This window comes from Molossus molossus, unplaced genomic scaffold, assembly GCF_014108415.1.
Source record: "Molossus molossus isolate mMolMol1 unplaced genomic scaffold, mMolMol1.p scaffold_m16_p_12, whole genome shotgun sequence".
Classification (NCBI taxonomy): Eukaryota; Metazoa; Chordata; class Mammalia; order Chiroptera; family Molossidae; genus Molossus; species Molossus molossus.
Genome location: NW_023425347.1, coordinates 59818668 through 59836521, shown reverse-complemented (window position 1 = coordinate 59836521; position 17854 = coordinate 59818668). Strand labels below are relative to the sequence as shown.

Genomic DNA, 17854 nt, shown 5'->3' with positions numbered 1-17854 from the left:
ACCTAATTTCCCTAAGCCTCAGTTTCCCTATCTGTACAATGGTTGTGATAATAGCCACTTCACAGGGTTATTGAAGACTGAGACAATGTATTCAAAGTAACCGTTTCCACAAAATCACCAATCTAAGTTACACCTCAATCTAAATCATATTCTCTGTCTCATAGTATTCTATTTCCCTTCCTGCTTGCAATGGAATCAATTATATATCTGTGTGCTTATTTATTGAATGTTTGTTTCATGACTGTAAATTTCATAAGGACATGAACAATATTTGTTCTTCTCAACACCATCTCTTTAGTGTCTAGAGCAGTAGGCCCTCAGTAAGTCTTTTTTCAATGAATGAATAAATAAATGTACAAATGAATAAATGAATTCATGAATAAATGGACCCCTATACCTATTTCTGTGCCATGACTCTAAGAGTCTCAGGGAAATTGTGTCTTTTCTCTGGTGAGGGGGCAGGTTGCTAGAGCAGGAAAAGCCTTCTGAGAATGGAGGTAGAGAACCACACGACCTCCATGGGTCATCAGAGAGAGCATCAGGTCTCCTGTCTGCCTCCTGGAGTTGCATGTAACTGTCTCCGAGCCGAGAGAAAATTACACAAACTTGCAGTTCAGCTGGTTCCAGAGTTTCACAACTCAGCTCTTTCTGTTTAGCTCAGATCTGATGTGCTGCTTCACTTGTGTGACTTGTGATGTGCCGAGTGAAAAATGACTCTGCATGATCCCAGGCTGCCCCGCTATAACTCTGAGTGAATGTCTAGACTTTCCAATAATAAAGTCTTCTAATCTAGAGCAACACAATAACCCTTCTAGTAGAGTGGGGAGGAGGAAAGGGGCAAAACAGATGCACTAATAATTACTAGGCATTTGATGGATGCGTTCTATGAGTTCCATGATAGAAGAAAGCACAGAGTACTGAAGGGTATAGTGAAGGCCATATAGTCCTGCCCTAGGTGAAGTAATGTAAATAGTTATGTAACATTTATAATTTTCAGAAATATGATTATATATATATATATATATATATATAATCTCATATTAGTCTCCCTGCAGCCATAACAAGTGGGAAAGTACAAATAAGATTTGCATTGCTATTTGTTTCTAATATATAGGGAAAGTGAGGCAACTGGGGATAGTCCAGAATATAGAGCTGGTGTCAGTTGCAGATAGGAACTCTCTGCCCAGATCTCAGGATCATCAGTTTAGTTATCTTTCTCTTAGACTGTACTGTCATGCACTGGCCTTTATATTGGTCAACAGTGTGAGCATGACTGCATTGTCACAATCCTCCTATCTTCTACAATGTAATTCCAATGCTCTTTTGTGATGGAACATCAGAATTTAATAAATTAAGGCTAGGCAAGTGAAGGTCCATGGGCCACAATGGCCCATTGAGTGCTTTTGTAACTAAAGTTATATTGAAACATAGTCAGACCCACTCACTTACTCTTATCTATGGTTGTTTTTGCATTACAAAAGCACAATCATTGTTTTACTCTGTGTACCATTTTTAAAAATATTTGTTTTTTTATTGATTTTTTAGAGAGAGAGATAGAAACATCAGTGTGAGACAGAAACATCAATCGGCTGCCTCCTGCATGCCCCACACGGGGGTTGAGCCCACAATTCTCAGTCCATGGGAAGACGCTCAATCCACTGAGCCACACTGGCTAGGCCTCATGTGCCTTTCATTTTCAAGGTCCTCTTATGGTCCAAGCTGGCTGCTGGCACTCCAGCCCCTGTGCTGTTGTTGCTACTACTACTATTGATAGTATGATAATTAGAGAAAACAAACAAAAAATTAAATACAAAAAGCCTGGAAATAGAGACATCCATAAAGACCAGGCAGAATTAATTCAAATCTAGCCAAGATGAGACCTCCTGCCATAGTTACTGAGGCAACCAGCATTTTTCATTTATTTTATCCCTGGGGCACACTGAGGAAGACCTGGAAACCATCTTATCTGTATTTGGCATCTAACACTTCACAAAGCATTTCCATATCTATTACTTCATTTGCTCTTCACAATACTCTGGAAAGGTAAGATGAAGAGGTCTTATCATTATTTCTGCTGCACACTACAATTCACACAGGTGCTAAGTAACCAGATTCCAGTACCTTCTAGCTTCCCAAAGAGGGTTGGTCTTTGGATATTTGTTAGAAATGAAAGAGAACAATCGTTGCATAGAAGAAAGAAAATGATCCCGAACCAGGACTCCTAGCAGATGCCGCTGTCTCACCAAGCCAGTGCCCTCACCTGTAAGACAAGAGATGAGAGCATCTGTTGACCTCTGGGGTGGTTATGAGGGTAGCAGTCAGTGACTATAATGCACAGGGCACATAGGCCAGGTCAATAAAATCGCTGTTATTTCCTGGGCTTACCTCTCCTACCTGGTGAGACCTTGGAAAGATACTTCCCTTCCCTGGGCACCAGTTAACTTTTCTTGGAAAACAAAGGGCTTGGACTAAGCGATTTGCTAGGCTATCTTCTGAATCTTGAGTCCCGTCAGCCTGGGAACTTGCCTTTTTGAAGGCCACAGCTCAGATAAGAGCTCAGGTTGGAATTCTCCTTCCGGTCACGAGCCAGCTGCGTGTTTCAGTACAGGCTGAACACGTGTCTGACCCTCTGCATCTGTAAGATGGGGTCCAAGTGTGCCTAGCTTATTGGAAAGGCAAGGATTGTGAGGATGAAATGAGGTAGGTGTGTCTAGATTGTATCTTTTTTTCTTTTTCTTTTTCTTTTTTATTGATTGTAGAGAGAGGGAGAGAGAGATAGAAACATCCATGACAGAGAACATCCATTGACCGCCTCCTGCATGCCTCCCACTGGGGATCTGGCCCACAACCTGGGCATGTGTCCTGACCGGGAATCGAACCCAGCGACCTCTTGGTGCAGGAGATGATGCTCAACCACTGAGCCATACCGGCTGGACCAGATTGTACCAGATTGTAACTTCTTAAAGGCAGGGACAATTCTATTTTGTGGATTTAAAGACTGTGACACCACTTCAGAGGGTTGGCCGCAGGATTAGATGAGTTAATTCATGTAAAGTATCAGGAACAAGACCTAGCACGAAGTAAACATTCAACAAATATTTTTATTATCATTTTAGATCTTCCTACAACAGTCCAAGTTGTTCAATAAAGGGTTGAGAAGTGGTTATAAGACACACATGTGACACACACGGAGAGTTTGCGTGGGTGACTTCCGTGAAATGAGCCCCCAGAGCGGGAAGTTCCCCGCTGGGGCGAACGAAGCCCGGTAGTGTCTTTAAGGACCGCGGGTCAGGAGTTGCTCCAGCGCAGTTGCGCACCTACCAGCTGGCCCCGCCCCAGGCGGCGAGCTGACTGCACAGGCCAATCCGGCCCTGTTCAAAGGGCCAATCGGGGGGCACTTTACGGGGGCCGCGGCAGGCCGGGGGCGGGGCGGGGCGGGGCGGGGCCGCAGTGGCCGCCGGGGACCGCCCAGTCCCGTCGTGCGGCTCCACCTGGCAACTTGCAGAGCCCCGCTCTCTAAAGTGTAGTGTCAGATTGGACAAGTAAGTGACCCTCCTCTCAGGCCCACGTGTGCACCAGGTTTTGCAGACGCGCAGCGCTACGCTATCCAATCGGAGAGCGCACCCGTCTGAAGCCTCCCTCCCTTTTCCTGCGGTCACCACCTCCTCTTCCTCTTTCTCCGCCGGCTGCTCGAGTCTCATTCCAGCCGGGCCTTGGCTCCGGAGACGTTGTTGGTCCCCTGTGTCCTCTCCTGGGTGAGGCGTCCGGCCACTCAGCGGGAGGGTCGACCTTTACTGCATCCCCAGGGCTGCCCCTGAGATGTCTGGAACCCGAGGTCCTCTGCCATCACTGTCCAGTTAACTAGGTTCACTTCCTCTCTTCCCTTCAGCCCCTCGGTCCCGCATTGTAGGACCTGTTCCCAGGCATTTTTGAGCCTTAGAATTCAACTCTGGCTATCTAAGGCATTTGAAGGCCAGTGCTGCTTGTAACTTGCAAGCTTTCAGCAGCTTGTGATAATGTTGAGGTGCAGTGTAGTGTAAACGGTGTAATGCTGTTTGGTTAGTTTTCCTGGGTAGGTAAGTCCTCGGGGGAATCTTTCCATATTTATTCATTTCCCTTCTTTTCAGGGACGTACAAGATGCAAAAGTATGAATTTCCTTAATCGTTGGCTATTTTTCACCGAAGCACTTCACTTGTCTTACTTAACTCATTTCAGCCCTGAATTAAAGTGTCAGTCATTACCAAGAAATGGAAGAGCCAGACATTATTTGTTTGATTTGTTTGGCGGGAGGAAGTGATCATGCTTTTGAATTGCTAATCCTCTCTTAGTATGTGGCTGTTATTTAGATGGTAGAGTTTTGCTTTGTTTTCCTTGCTTTTCCTCATTTCCCATAAGCCACCATGTGCATCTCCTGATTTTTTACTTTTGAAGTTGCCAGCTGGGTTTTTCAGCCTTGTGACTGCCTCCTCGTCTTCTGGGAGTCTCCTGTTAATGAGGTCCTCTGCTTGGCTCTTGACCTGATGACCACTGGCCTGGCCCTGGGAGGGACCAGATGAGGAGGACCTCCTAGTGGGCAGCTCAGAGGACTGTTATTAAGAATGATTGGGATGGGGGGGGGGGGGGGCAGACCAGAGCGGGTGAGAAGGGCCTGGAGATTGATTCCAGGGGAGGAAAGGTTGGGAGCCTCTGTGCCTGGATTTGGATGCCAGAACATGTGTATTGGGAGAAGGGAATTACCCAGAGGGTGGAGGCCTGTGTCTCTCTAGATGAAATTAAGTTTTTTGGGAGGAGACTAGGCCTTCTTCCAGACTATGTTAATCTTTGCTGTGGGTCTTGTCCTTTCCTGGAATCTGGTTCCCTTTCCTTAACCTTTCACTGATTTCAGATCACAGTCAATTACCAGCTGGGTTTGAAAACAATTTGAGGTAATGAATCTTGCCCTTAAACTCCCAGCCAGAGTGTGACCCCCCCCCCTTCCCAGGGGATTTGATATCATTATTTTATCAGAGTGCACTGTGGAGATCATTTCACCTCTCACCTGCCCATATTTTTATATGGTGGGATATGAAATGAACCCAGGTGGTGTAAGAGGAGGTCATCAAAACCAGTGCTTCACTTCATTCGTTGTTGGCACTAATCTTGTGGCAGGTGTGTGTCTGGCACTGTGGTGGACTCTGGGAAAGTAAAACAAGACTGGGTCTCTGCTTTCATCCAGTCTGCTTCTGACTAGTCTGATGAGGGAGATCATATGATAGTGAGATTAGTGCTGTGGCAAGGTATGCAGAAGATGCTCAGGAGTTGAGAGAAAAGCACAAATATGTTGGTTTTTAAAATATATAATATATATATATATATATTTTAGATAGAGAGATAGAAACATGAATATGAGAGAGAAGCATCCATCGGCTGCCTCCTGCACACCCTCCAGTGGGGATCGAGCCCACAACTGGGCATGTGCCCTGACTGGGAATCAAACCGGGACCTCTCAATCCATGGGAGATGCTCAGTCCACTGAGCCACACCAGCTGGGCACAGTATAGGGTTCTGAGGAAAACTTCACAGAGGTAATAATAACGAAGCTGAATGACAAAGCTTCAATATGAGTGGGCTGGAGAAAGACAAAGGGGAAAGGATTATATTTGGTTTGGAAACAGCATGTGCAAAACTGTAAACCTGGCACATTGTTGATTAATATGGCTCATCAGGAAAGGGTGAGGTGGGAAATCACCAGAAAGGAGGCTGGGGCTGGGATGGGTGGAAGGACCAGAACAGGGAGGGTCAGGTGAATCATGTTAAGAAAATTTGAAATATGTCTCCCCTGTTTTAGAAAGTTAATTCTGCCTGCAGGGTGAAGACTGGAGAAAGTCTATTATAATACAGGTGAGAAATGGGTTATGGTAACAGTTATGAAACTGAAGAGGGATTAGAAGAACAGAATGGTTAGGAATTAATTAACAATTGGATGTAGGCGATGAAGAAAGAATGTGGCAGTCAAAGTATCTTGGGGAAAAGAGGGCATTTTTAACTGGGGCATTTTTGAACAGCTTTATTAAGGTCTACTTGACATTCAGTAAACTACATATTTAGAGTGTCTAATTTGAGAATTTTTGACATAAGTGTATATCCATGAAACCATCACAATTAAGATAAAGAATATTTCTAATACCCCCAGCAATTTCTTGTGCCCCTCCCTCCCTAGTGCCACCCTTTCCCCAAAGCAACCAGTGATCAGCTTTCTGTCATCACAGATTATTTAAGATTTTTCAGGACTTTATCTGTAGGGTCATACAATATGTATCTTTTCTTGTGTGGTGACTTTTGCTTAATCATCTTGATTTTCATCCATGTTGTATGTGCATACATGGTTCATTTCATTTTCTTAACTGTCTTTTGACGAGCAGAGTTCTTAATTTTGGTAAAGTCTAGTTTATCAGTTTGTAATTTTGATGATGTCTATTTTATCAGTTTATTTTTTTATGGATGATGGTTTTGGTGTTGTATCTAAGAAGTCATGCCTAGCCTGAGGTCTCCAATATTTTCTCCTATTTTTTTTTTAAGAAGAAGCTATATTGTTTTTTGGTTTTATTGGTTTTACATTAAATCCACAATCTATTTTAAGTTAATTTAAGTTAATCTGTAGCACCAGATGTGGAACAAAGTTTATTTTTATTTTTATTTTTTGCAGATGGTATCCGTTGTTCCAAAAAGCCTATCCTTTCCCCATTAACGTGCCTTTGCACCTTTGATCAATATCAGTTTGCCATGTATATAGGTGGGCCTATTTCTGGTTGTTTTATTCTGTTCTGTAGATCTTTTTATTTTGTTGTCAATACCACATAGTCTTGATGACTATAGTTTTGTAATAAGTATTCAAGTCAGACGATATAAATCCTTCAACCTTGTTCTTTATAAAAGTTGTTTTGTTCATTCTACATCTGTTAACATTCCACATTAATTTTACAGTCATTTTGTCAATTTCAAAATAAAGTCCTGCTTAAATTTTAATTAGACTTTTATTGAATCTATACATTAATTTGGGGGAAAACTGACATCATAAATATTGAGTCTTCTGACCCATGGACACAGTATATTTTTTTATTTATTTAGGTCTTCATTTCAACAATGTTTTGTAGCTTTCAGTAGATAGGTCTTGCACATTTTTGTCAGATTATCTGTAAGTATTTCATAATTTTTCACGTTATTGAAAATGATATGTCTTTTAAAATTTCAATTTCCAAGTACAGTGATACCTCGGTTCTCGAACATAATTCGTTCCAGGAGGACGGTCGAGAACCGAATTGTTCGAGAACCGAAGCAATGAATCCCAATAGGAAAGCGTGACTCCACAAAGCGTGACTCTCTCTCTGCACTCACACTGATGACGCAAGCAAGGCGCGCTGGGCCGAATGAACGCCATTCGGCTCAACTCGGCTCATCTCGGAAGTTCGAGTTCCAAATATTTGTTCGGATTCTGAGACAAAAGTTTCTCGAATCTCCTGGTCGAATACCGATTTGGTCGAAAACCGAGGCGTTCGAGAACCGAGGTATCACTGTATTGCTACTTATGTATTGATCATGTATTCTACAATCTTGGTGAACTACTTAGTTCTAATAGCTTTTCTGTAGATGCTATCAGATTTTTTTATGTATGTGATGATGTTATCAGTAAATAAAGACAGTTTTACTTTTTTCCTTTCCATGAGGATGCCTTTTATTTCTTTTTCTTGCTATAGTGCACTGGCTAGAAGTATTAAAACATTTCTTATTTTTATTGACTTTTTAGAGAGAGGAAGGGAGACAGAGACAGAGAGAAACCCTGATTTATTGATCCACTTATTTATGCATTCATTGGTTGATTCTTATATGTGCCCTGACCTGGGATTGAACCCTCAACCTTGTCATATTGGGATGATGCTCTAACCAACTCTGCTATCCAGCCAGGGCCTGGCTAGAAGCATTTATTTTTTTCATCATTAACAATGATATGTGATGTTAGTTGTATATTCTTTGTGGAAGCCCTTTATCAGATTTAGGAAGTTACATTCTATTCCTGCTTTCCTCACAGGAAGTGTTTTTGGTTATTTGTTTTTAAATGAAGAATGGATGTTGCATTTTTGTTAGTTTCTTTTTTCTGTAACTATTGAGATCACTTTTTAATTCTTAAAATGATGAAGTACATTCACTGATTTTTTTTTTGTATATTAAACTGAACTTGTATTCCTGAGAGAAATTCACTAGGTCAGGACCTATTATCCTTTTTATATTTTGTTGGATTTTATTTGGTAAAATTTTAAGAATTTTTGCAGCTTTGTTAATAATGGACATTGATTTATAGTTTTCCTTGTATTCAGTTTTGATGTCAAGATAATTCTGGTCTCATAGAATGAATTGAGAAGCATTTCCTTTTCTTCAATTTTCTGAAAATGTTTGTGTAGAATTCATATTATTTCTACCTTAAATGATTGACAGAATTTTCTTGGGGGGAGGGAGAAGTCAATTGTTTTAATAATATAGGGCTATTCAGATTGTTTCTTTTTGAATGAAGTTTGATAGTTTGTGTATTTTAAGGTATTTGTACAAATCACCTAAATAGCTCATACTATTCTCCCATTATCATTTAATATCTTCAGAATTTGTTGTGATTTCATATCTCTCATTTCTAATATTGGTTATTTATGATTTACTCTTTTTAAAAAATATTTTTTTCTTTATTGATTTTAGATAGAGAGGAAGGGTGAAGGAGAGATAGAAACATTGATTGGCCGCTTCCTGCATGCACCGCACTAGGGATCTGGCCCACAACCCAGGCACGTGCCCTGACCAGACTTGAACCGGCGACCTCCTGGTGCATGGGTCAACGCTCAACTACTGAGCCACACGGGCCAGGCTTACTCTTAATTTCTTGATAATTCTGGCCAGACAGTTGTCAATTTTATTGATCTTCTCAAAGAACCAGCTTTTGGTTTCATTTATTTTCTTCTTTTTTTAAAAATTGGTTTCTGCTCTGAAATTTACTATGTCCTTTCTTCTGCTTACTTTGGGTTCTTTTTACTCTTTCTAATTTCTTAATGTGGAAGATAAGGCTGGGTGTTTGCAAGTTCTTCCCTAATCTAGGCATTTGATATTATAAATTTCTAAGTACTGCTTCTGCTTAATCCAACAACTTTTGCTTTTATTTTTTTTTACTTAGTTAAAAAGTTTTTAGTTTTTAAAATTTTGTTAGACCCATGAGTTATATAGAAGTTTGTTATTCAGTTTCCAAATATTTGAGGACTTTCTATTATTACATATTATTATCTTTCTATTCTTGATTTATTGTTTAATTCCATGTGGTCACAGGATGTACTTTGTATGACTTGAATCCTTTTAACTTTTTGGGACTTTTTTTGGTCTAGAATATGGTCTGTCTCAATAAATGTTCCAAGTGCAGTTGAAAAGAATGTGTATTCTTCTCTTATCGGGTAGAGTGCTTTTTACATGTCTATAAGGTCAACTTTATTGACTGCTACTATATATTATAAACTTGCTGATTTTCTGTCTACTTTTTCTATCAATGATTGAGAGAGGGACATTGAAATCTCTTATGATAACTGTAGATATATGCATTTCTCCTTGAAGTTATATCAGATTTTGTTTTATGTATTCCGATTCTCTGTTATTCAGTACATTAATATTTAGGATTGTTTGGCTGTCTTGGTGAATCATCCCCTTTATTATTTCATAATTTCTGATGCTATATTTGCTCAGAAACCTACTTAGTCATTTTTCCTGGTAATATTTATGCTCTAAAATGTACTTAGTGTGCTAATGATATAGCTGCTCAAGCTTTCTTTTGATTGCCATTTTATGCTATGTCTTTTTTCTCCTTTTACTTTTTAATCTATTTGTGTCCTTATGTTTAAAGTGGGTTTCTTGTAGGCAGCATACAGTAAGATTGGAAAACAAAACAAGGCATGACAGTTGCTGCCTTTTCATTCGGGTATTTAGACTATATTTAATGTAATTATTCATATGGTTTGGTTTGAGTATACCATCTTGCTTTTTTTTTCTTTGTATTTGTTCCATCTGTTCTTTGGTCTCTTTCTTTTTCTGCCTTCTTTTGGATTAATTATTTTTTTTTATTATTTTATTCTTTCTCCCTTACTGTTAAGTGAAACTTTTAAAAAATGCTCACCCAAGGATATGTTTTTATTGATTTTAGAGAAAGAGAGAGAGAAAGAAACATTGATTGGTTACCTCATGTATGCACCTCAGCCGCGGATTGAACCTGCAACCTAGGTATGTGCTCTGACCAGGAATCGAACCTGTGACCTTTTGGTGTGCAGGACGATGCTCCAACCAACTGAGCCCCCTGGCCAGGGCAACTATACTTTTTTTGGTATTATTTTAGTGGTTGCTCTATGGTTTATAGCATACATTTTTAATTAATCAGTCTACTTTCAAGTGGAATTAAACTACTACACATATATGTTTCATGTAAGAACCATACAACAGTGGGTTTATAATTAAGTCTTCCCTTCTAGCCTTTGTGCTACTGTTGCTGTATGTTGTACATTTTACTTCTATATATGTTCAAACCCCATGATACATGGTTATTTCAGTTTTAACTCGTCAGTTATCTTTTTAAGACATTTAGGTCATTTTTAAAAGTTATTTTATGTACCTACAGTGTTACCCTGTGCTCCACTGAAGATGCAGATTTCCACGCAGTATCGTTTTCCTCATTGCTGCTTACAGTGCGGTTCTGCTCCTGGTGGGCTTTTTATTTATTTTTTTTGTCTGGGAAAAATCTTTATTTGAGCTTCAGTTTTGGAAGATTTTTCCACATGGTAAAGAATTCTAGATTTGAAGTTTTTCTTTCAGTACTTCAGAGATCTTCCTCTACTGTCTCCTAGCTTGCATTCTTTCCTTTTTTTTTTTTTTCTTTTATGAATCACGACCTTCCCCCTGCATCTCCCCAACTGCTTTTAAGAGTTTCTCTTTATCATTGGTTTTGAACAATTTGATCATGATGTTTCTTGGCTTGGTTTAGTGTTTATATTTCTTGTGTTTGGGGCTCATTGATACTCTTGAATCTGTGGGTTTATAGTTTCACTAAATGTGGGAAATTTGTGTCCATTATGTCTTCACATATTTCTCATGATACCTATCTGAGATTCCATTTCACATATGTTAGGCCACTTGAAGTTTTGCCGTGGCCCACTGATGCTCTATTTTTTTTCAATCTTTTTCTCTCTTTGTTATATTTTGGATAGTTTGTATTACTATTTCTTGAATGCCAATAATCTTTTTTTCTGTATTGTCTAATCCCATTCATCTCAGATATTCCAGTTTTCATTTTTAAATTTCAACTTGAGTTTTTTTAATATGTTCTATGTCTGAAATAATCTTTCCTCTAGTTTTTTGAACATATGAAATCTAGTTATGATAGCTGTTTTTTTAAAAATTCTTACTGGAGGATATTTTTCTAATGATTATTATTATTATTTTGGTAGAGTGGGAAGGAGAAGGGGAGAGAGAGAGAAACATCGCTTGATTGCCTCCTGCATGATCCCAACCTGGGCTAGGGATTGAACCTGAAACTGAGGTACATCCCCTTGACTAGGAATTGAACCCATGGCTCTTCAGTCCACCGGCCGACATTCTAACCACAGAACCAAACTGGCCAGGGCATGCTAGCTGTTTTTAACAAATATGTCTATGAATTCTAACAAATGTGTCAATTCTAGGCCAGTGTCCATTGATTTTTTCTCATTTTGGGTAGTATTTTCTTACTTGCATTCATGGTAATTTTTGATTGAAGACCAGACATTGTGTGTTATTTTTAAACCTTGTTAGGTATTTTGCATTTCTATAAGTACACCTGAGCTTGTTCTGGGGCATATGTAAGTTATTTGGAAATAATTTGATCCTTTTGATTCTTGCTTTAAGCTTTTGTAGTTGGGACCAGAGCTGTTTCTTCTTCACTGCTGAGGTAAAACCCTCTGCATACTCTACCCAGTGCTCTGGGAGTTTTGAGGCTTTTCGGTCTGGTTCTTGTGAACAGGCTCTATTCATGGTCCTGTGTGAAGTCCATTCACTCTGGTCGTCCCGGTGCTTCTCGCTCAGGCAGTCTCCTCGCCTGCGTACCGTGATTGGTCCTCTTCTGATGCTTGAGGCGTGCCCTTTGCAGGTGGCTGGCGTTCTGTCTTTGTACACCTCCCTCCTCTCAAGCAATCTGGTTCCTCGCGGTCCACAGATTCCTGACCCTGTCTCCTCGACTCAGGGATACTGTGGGGCTTGGCTTGGGTATCGGTTAAATGTGAACAATTTCAGGACACATACCCCTCCCCCCCCCGCCCCCTGACTCTCTCTAGGATCACTGGGCTTTGTTGCCTGATTCCCAATATCCTGGGAACCTTTTTCTCCCCCCTCTTTTGGGTTTGTTTTTTAAGTTGTTTTTGGAGGGAGGGTAAATATGGTTCCTGTTACTCCATCTTGGCTGGAAATGGATATCTTCAACTAACATTTTAAAGAAAATGTAAAGAAAGGTCTACTTGAGGATGTGCAGAAGGGATTTTGAGGTAACCAGGCACCAGTAATAATGGGGATCCCTTTTGCCACGTGAGGCCTGGAAAGGGCACAGTGAAGGTAGTGTATCAGAAGGAAAGATAGCACACGCCCACATCAGGAACATTTCCACTAAAGGAACTATGTAGACAGATGAGGGCAGCCTGAATCCCTGGGGCTAACAACAGCAGGGTTGTTACAGCCCTGTTCTCAGAGAGGCGAGGGCAGGAGTGGCTGCCAGCTGACAAGGGGGCTCGTGCAGAAAGCTGCCTGGAAGGACCTGCCACCTCCGTTCAAGAGTAAAGCTACCTCGAGCCCACGTCAAAGGAAGGGAGTCCCGACCTTCCTCCTTCCCCCTCTGAAGCTTCTGCCAATGCTCGCCATTAGCCAAACCCGACTAGAAGCAGGATTAGAGGGCCGTGGAGAGCCACACTGTTGTCCCGAGGACACAGAGCATCGGAGAAGGACTGAGATGGATCTGTATGTGGTGGAGGAGGGGTAAAGGAGTCAGTGATAACCTCTCGATTTCTGGCTTCAGTACTAGTGTGGTTGGTTATGCCAATCACCAGGACAGGAGAGGAGGACGCTAGTATGTTTGGGGACAAGAAGGTTTGACATGTGAGGGAGACATGATGAGATTTTCTTCCCACACTGGGCATGTTTTCCCCCGGAGGCTTCTGTAACCCCCTCTTCATCATCTTAAATTGTTTAGGAAGTTTTTATCAACTGGGCTGACAGAAGCATAGTTCATGCAGGATGTACATCCACAATGATTTATGTGTGGGGCGGGTTTTGGGAGAGGGGAAATCAAGTAGGCATCATTCAGGCCGAATGTATTGCCAGTCCCTGGCCATCTGGATTCGGGGATGAGCTGTACTGAAATCTGTTGCAGACAGGGCTGAGAGCCGGGTAGCCTGAATTCTGCCAAACTGGCCATGGGTGGAGAGAATACTTTCAACAATAAAGATAAATTTAAAAAGAGAGAAAGAAGGGCTCAGTGACTGACTGGATATGGAGGATGAAAGGTGAGAAGAAGACAAAGCTGTAAAATCAAGAATGATTCAGACAGATGAAGTTCAGTGCAATTTACCATTCGTGGGTTGTAGAATTGTGTGGCCAGCGAGGCTATTGCTGTTTGAGAGTTATGTGGCAGAGTGGAGCGAGCACAGGATTGAGGTCCCACTCTGCTGCTCGCTGGCTCTGTGAAGTTGGGCACGTGACCTGACCGCACAGACCGTAGTTACCCCGTCTGTACGTGGTGGACCCCTCTGTGGTTGTTGGGAGGGTTAGCAAGGCCATGTACTAAATCACTAGTACCATGCCTGCACAGAATAAATGCTCACGAGAAATTTATTGATCCAAGGTGAGCGTTGGCTCAAAATAGAAGTACGTTTGGGAAACATTTGGAGTCATGTGAAAATACATACTAGAAAACACAGGTAACACTAATTGCTAGTGATCTATTAAGGGAAGAGTAGGTATTGGAGAGGGTGACCATAGAGTCCCCTTTCGAAGACAGTTTGTGAGGACACCCTAGCTCCCTTTCCCTCATCTCCTGAACTGACTATTCTGATGTTGGTTGGAGATTGGATATTGGGCTGGGTGGGCCACTGATTTGTCCCAGCACATGTTGCACCCAGAGGGCCTTCAGGAAGTAGAGAAGACCTGCTGTTTGCTCACCCTGTGCTGTTAGCCCAGCTTCCCTCGTCTCCGCACAATGTCACGTGGAAACATGGGGGTCTGGAGACCATTCTTGTTAGATGTGTTAAGTGCCCCTTATCCCTCTTCCTATCTTGTTACTTTAGAGAAATCCATGGCATGGAGGAGCAACAGTTACAGGAGCTGGCATATACAGCACAGAGGAGAGAGGACTTGGCAGGAGGTTGTGAGAGTCATCTTCAAACATTTGAAGGGGTAGCTCACCTAGAAGGGGTTGGATGGTGTGGGTGATCCCGTGGGATAAACATGAGGACCGGAGGGTGGGAGCCATACAAAGCTGAGTTGAACTCATTGCAAGGAAGAGCTTTCTTATGACAGTAATAGCTGCCCATTGTGAAAATTCGAACAGCACAGGGAAGGGAAGTTAAAAATTGCCCTCCCCCTTCCACTGCATTACTTTTCTTAGTGAGCAGGTGTGTGTGTGTATTCTTCCTGAAATCTGGTATGTTGTGTCTTTTTTTTTTTAAAATCCTCACCTGAGGATATTTTTCCATTTATCATCAGATAGAGTGGGAGGGAGGGAGAGAGAAGGAGAGAGAGAGAAACATACATCGGCTGGTTGCTGCCTGCACGACCCAACCAGGGCTGGGAATGAACCACAACTGAGGTACGTGCCCTTGACCAGGATCGAACCCACAACTGGGTCTGCGGGCCAATGCTCTAACCGCTGAGCCAAACCAGCCAGGGCTCTGTTGGGTCTTTATACATGGCAGTGGTTCTCAAACTCTAGCATTTATCAGGACTCTCTGGCGGGCTTTTTACAGGGCCCTGAGTGCACTCCCAGTTTCTCAATCAGTGGATCTGAGCTGAAGCCTGAGAGTTTGATTTCTAACATGTTAGTTCCCTTGTGACACTGATGCTGTTCTCCCTGGAGCCCATACTTTGAGAACCACTGATACTGTATCCTCTTTTTAAAAAAAATAATACAAATGGGGTCTTGCTTTTTTACATAATATAATTAGCATTTTTCTTTAGCTCCTTCTCGTTGATTTTAATAGCTGCTTATGTCCCCTATTAATATACATTTACATTGTTTCCAGGGTTTTTGTGAGTGTGCTCTGGCCTTTACCAAAAAAAAATATAATGGACTTTTTGGGTATATTTTTTAGGTGAGACAATCCATAAATTCCAGAAGTTAAACTGTTGGGCAAAAGGGTAGATTTTGAAAATGAACAGATATCAATCAGTTGTTCTAAAGAACAGTCAACCGGTTACTGTCCCACTAAAAGTGTATGGCACTGTCTGTTTCCACACACTCATGCCAAAGTGGGCATTATAAAAAAAATTGTTGTAAAATTGCATCTCAAGGTTGTTTTGATTTGTATTTCCCACATTATTTGTGAGGGGAAAGATTCATAGCAAGTTTTCATTCTTTGCATCATAGGAAAAGGGAGCAGTATGAACAAAGGTGCCCAGCCCTTATTTGAGGCGTTGCTCATAGTTCTGTACAGGTGCAGTATTAGGGGCTGTGATCAGGAAGACAGGGTGGGGAGGGGGTAAGGAGGAAGGGAGGTAGGGAGGTAGGGACAGAGGCAGGCATGCCCGGAGCTCTGAGGTCCTTGTGGGCCAAGTAAAGAGCCTGGGCTTTATTTTGGGCAGAAGCAGCATTGGTGGTGGTTAAGCTTAGACTGCAGCTCTTGGTAAATTTGACAGGGTGTGTTTGTGGCATGTCAGACTGTCCAGTTCTCCAAGTCCAATGTTTAATCTTCAAATAACTCATTCTTTCGGCCTTTCACCTTGGGTCTTAAAGCCACTTGGCCCTGCTTCGTAAACAGGTAAACACAAGAATAGGCCGGAGACCTCAGCCAGCCTCTGGCGGGGCCTCGCGTCGGAGGAAGCAGTTCGGCAGGACTGTGTGGGGAGCAGATTTGGTTGCTCTCCCTAATACTGCCCTGAGCCCTTCCTGACAGCAGTCATTAAGGTTGGTGGTTTTTCTGTTCTTTTAATTTGAGTGGCTTTCTGGGAAAAGCTGTGGATTTCAGCCAATATGCTAATGATAACGGCATTGCTTTGAAGGTCTGGTTAGTTCTGCAGAAAATCATTTCATAGTTATCTGTATCAGCAAATCAACAGCAGCCCCTGGGAGAAGAAAGTGACCGGGAGAGAAAAGACATGTACAGGGCGAGGCAAAAGTAGGTTTACAGTTGGAAAATAGTGCAACAATTCATAAGTAATAATACAGGAATAAACTCTGTTTTGCATTCTCACAACTGTAACCCTACTTCTGCACCACCCTGTATATTTAAATTATTTAGAATTCAAAGAGAGGTCAGGGATTCATGTTTCAAAAAGTAGAGTCCATGTAACACAAAATCACTGCTTCTAATTTTCCCTGCTATCGGCTTAGCTCTGTAATTGGCATATTGGGGTTAAAATATAACAACATTGCATTTAGAATCAGGCCACCGGCCCTCACTCTCTTTGTGCCAGTTCAGCTATTTTTCTGTGTCCAGGGTCGAGAGTGTGACACGAGAGTGTGACCGTCAGATTCCAACCTTGGCTTTCAGTGAATCTAGAGGATCTCGGGCTCTCTCTCCATCTGCCTTCTCCCCTCCACACATAATGTGTCCATGGAAGTGGGGCAGGGAGATTGCATTAGGGGAGGAGCGTGGTGCTTTACACAGAAGAGAGGTTCCTGCCCAGCCGGCCGGTGTGGCTCAGTGGATGGAGTGTTGTCCCATGTGCTGAGAGGTCGCTGGTTTGATTCCTGCTCAGGGCACATGCCTGGTGTTGCTGGCTCAGTCCCCAGTAGGGGGCGTGCAGGAGGCAGCCATTCAATGTTTCTCTCACATTGATGTTTCTCTCTCTCTAAAATCAATAAAAACATATTTTTAAAATAATAATAATAAAAGATCATTTTGCTGATATTGCATCTAGAACTCTTCATGGACAGAGAGTCCTTACAGCCTTTTTATTTTAAAAGGTATTTGATTATTTAATACATTCATTATCTTCCCCTCCCTCGCAACCCAGTAATTTCCCTATTACTACATCCCACTACACTGCCTGTCTGTAGGGACGGTGACGCGGGGCAGGCGTTCTCAGTGGGTGTCAGTGTTTCCACGGGAGCATGGACAGTGCCATCAGGTGGCGTCCATGAAGCAGCATGGAGGAGGCAGTGCCAGTGCCGGAGGAGGGTCACAGGACGGAGGCTGGGAAGGGTGTTCGAGTGTGTCCAGGATGAAGGCAGCGTGGGTAGTGTGCAAATGCAAGTCATCGAGGGGTCGGAGCAGCCGACCCGCTGACTCACTCAAGCCGCCTTTGAAGATGGCCTCCTTCCTCTGGCAGGATGGGGAACCTTTTTTCTACCAAGGGCCATTTGGATATTTATAATATCGTTTGCGGACCATACAACTGTCAACTTAAAAATTAGCCTGCTGTATTTGATCAGGTTGATTTGGTGAGGCGTGTGATGTTAGCTGGTATTGATTTGCTGAACCTTGTGCGGCCCAAGGGCTGGACGTTCCCCACCCCTGCTGCGGGCTTTGTGACCATCGGCTGGGTATTGATCCTCTCGGGGTTTCAGGGTCCTCACCTGTAAATGGGAGAAACAGGCATACCTTGTCAGTGGGGTTCCTTTCTGCC

The 17854-nt window shown here is 42.2% G+C and overlaps 1 protein-coding gene across 2 annotated transcripts in view; it reads left to right on the top strand.

Moving 5' to 3' along the window:
- Positions 1–3694: 3694 nt before the first annotated feature.
- FGGY (FGGY carbohydrate kinase domain containing) overlaps positions 3695–17854 on the top strand; it is a 380948-nt gene continuing 366788 nt past the window's right edge. Inside the window, exon 1 of one of the 2 annotated variants that reach the window (XM_036257128.1) lies at positions 3695–3755. The gene's annotated coding sequence lies outside the window, so the exon portion shown is untranslated. Of the gene's footprint in view, positions 3756–7511; positions 7546–17854 lie in introns of those variants that run through there. The other variant, XM_036257129.1, reaches the window with a different exon arrangement.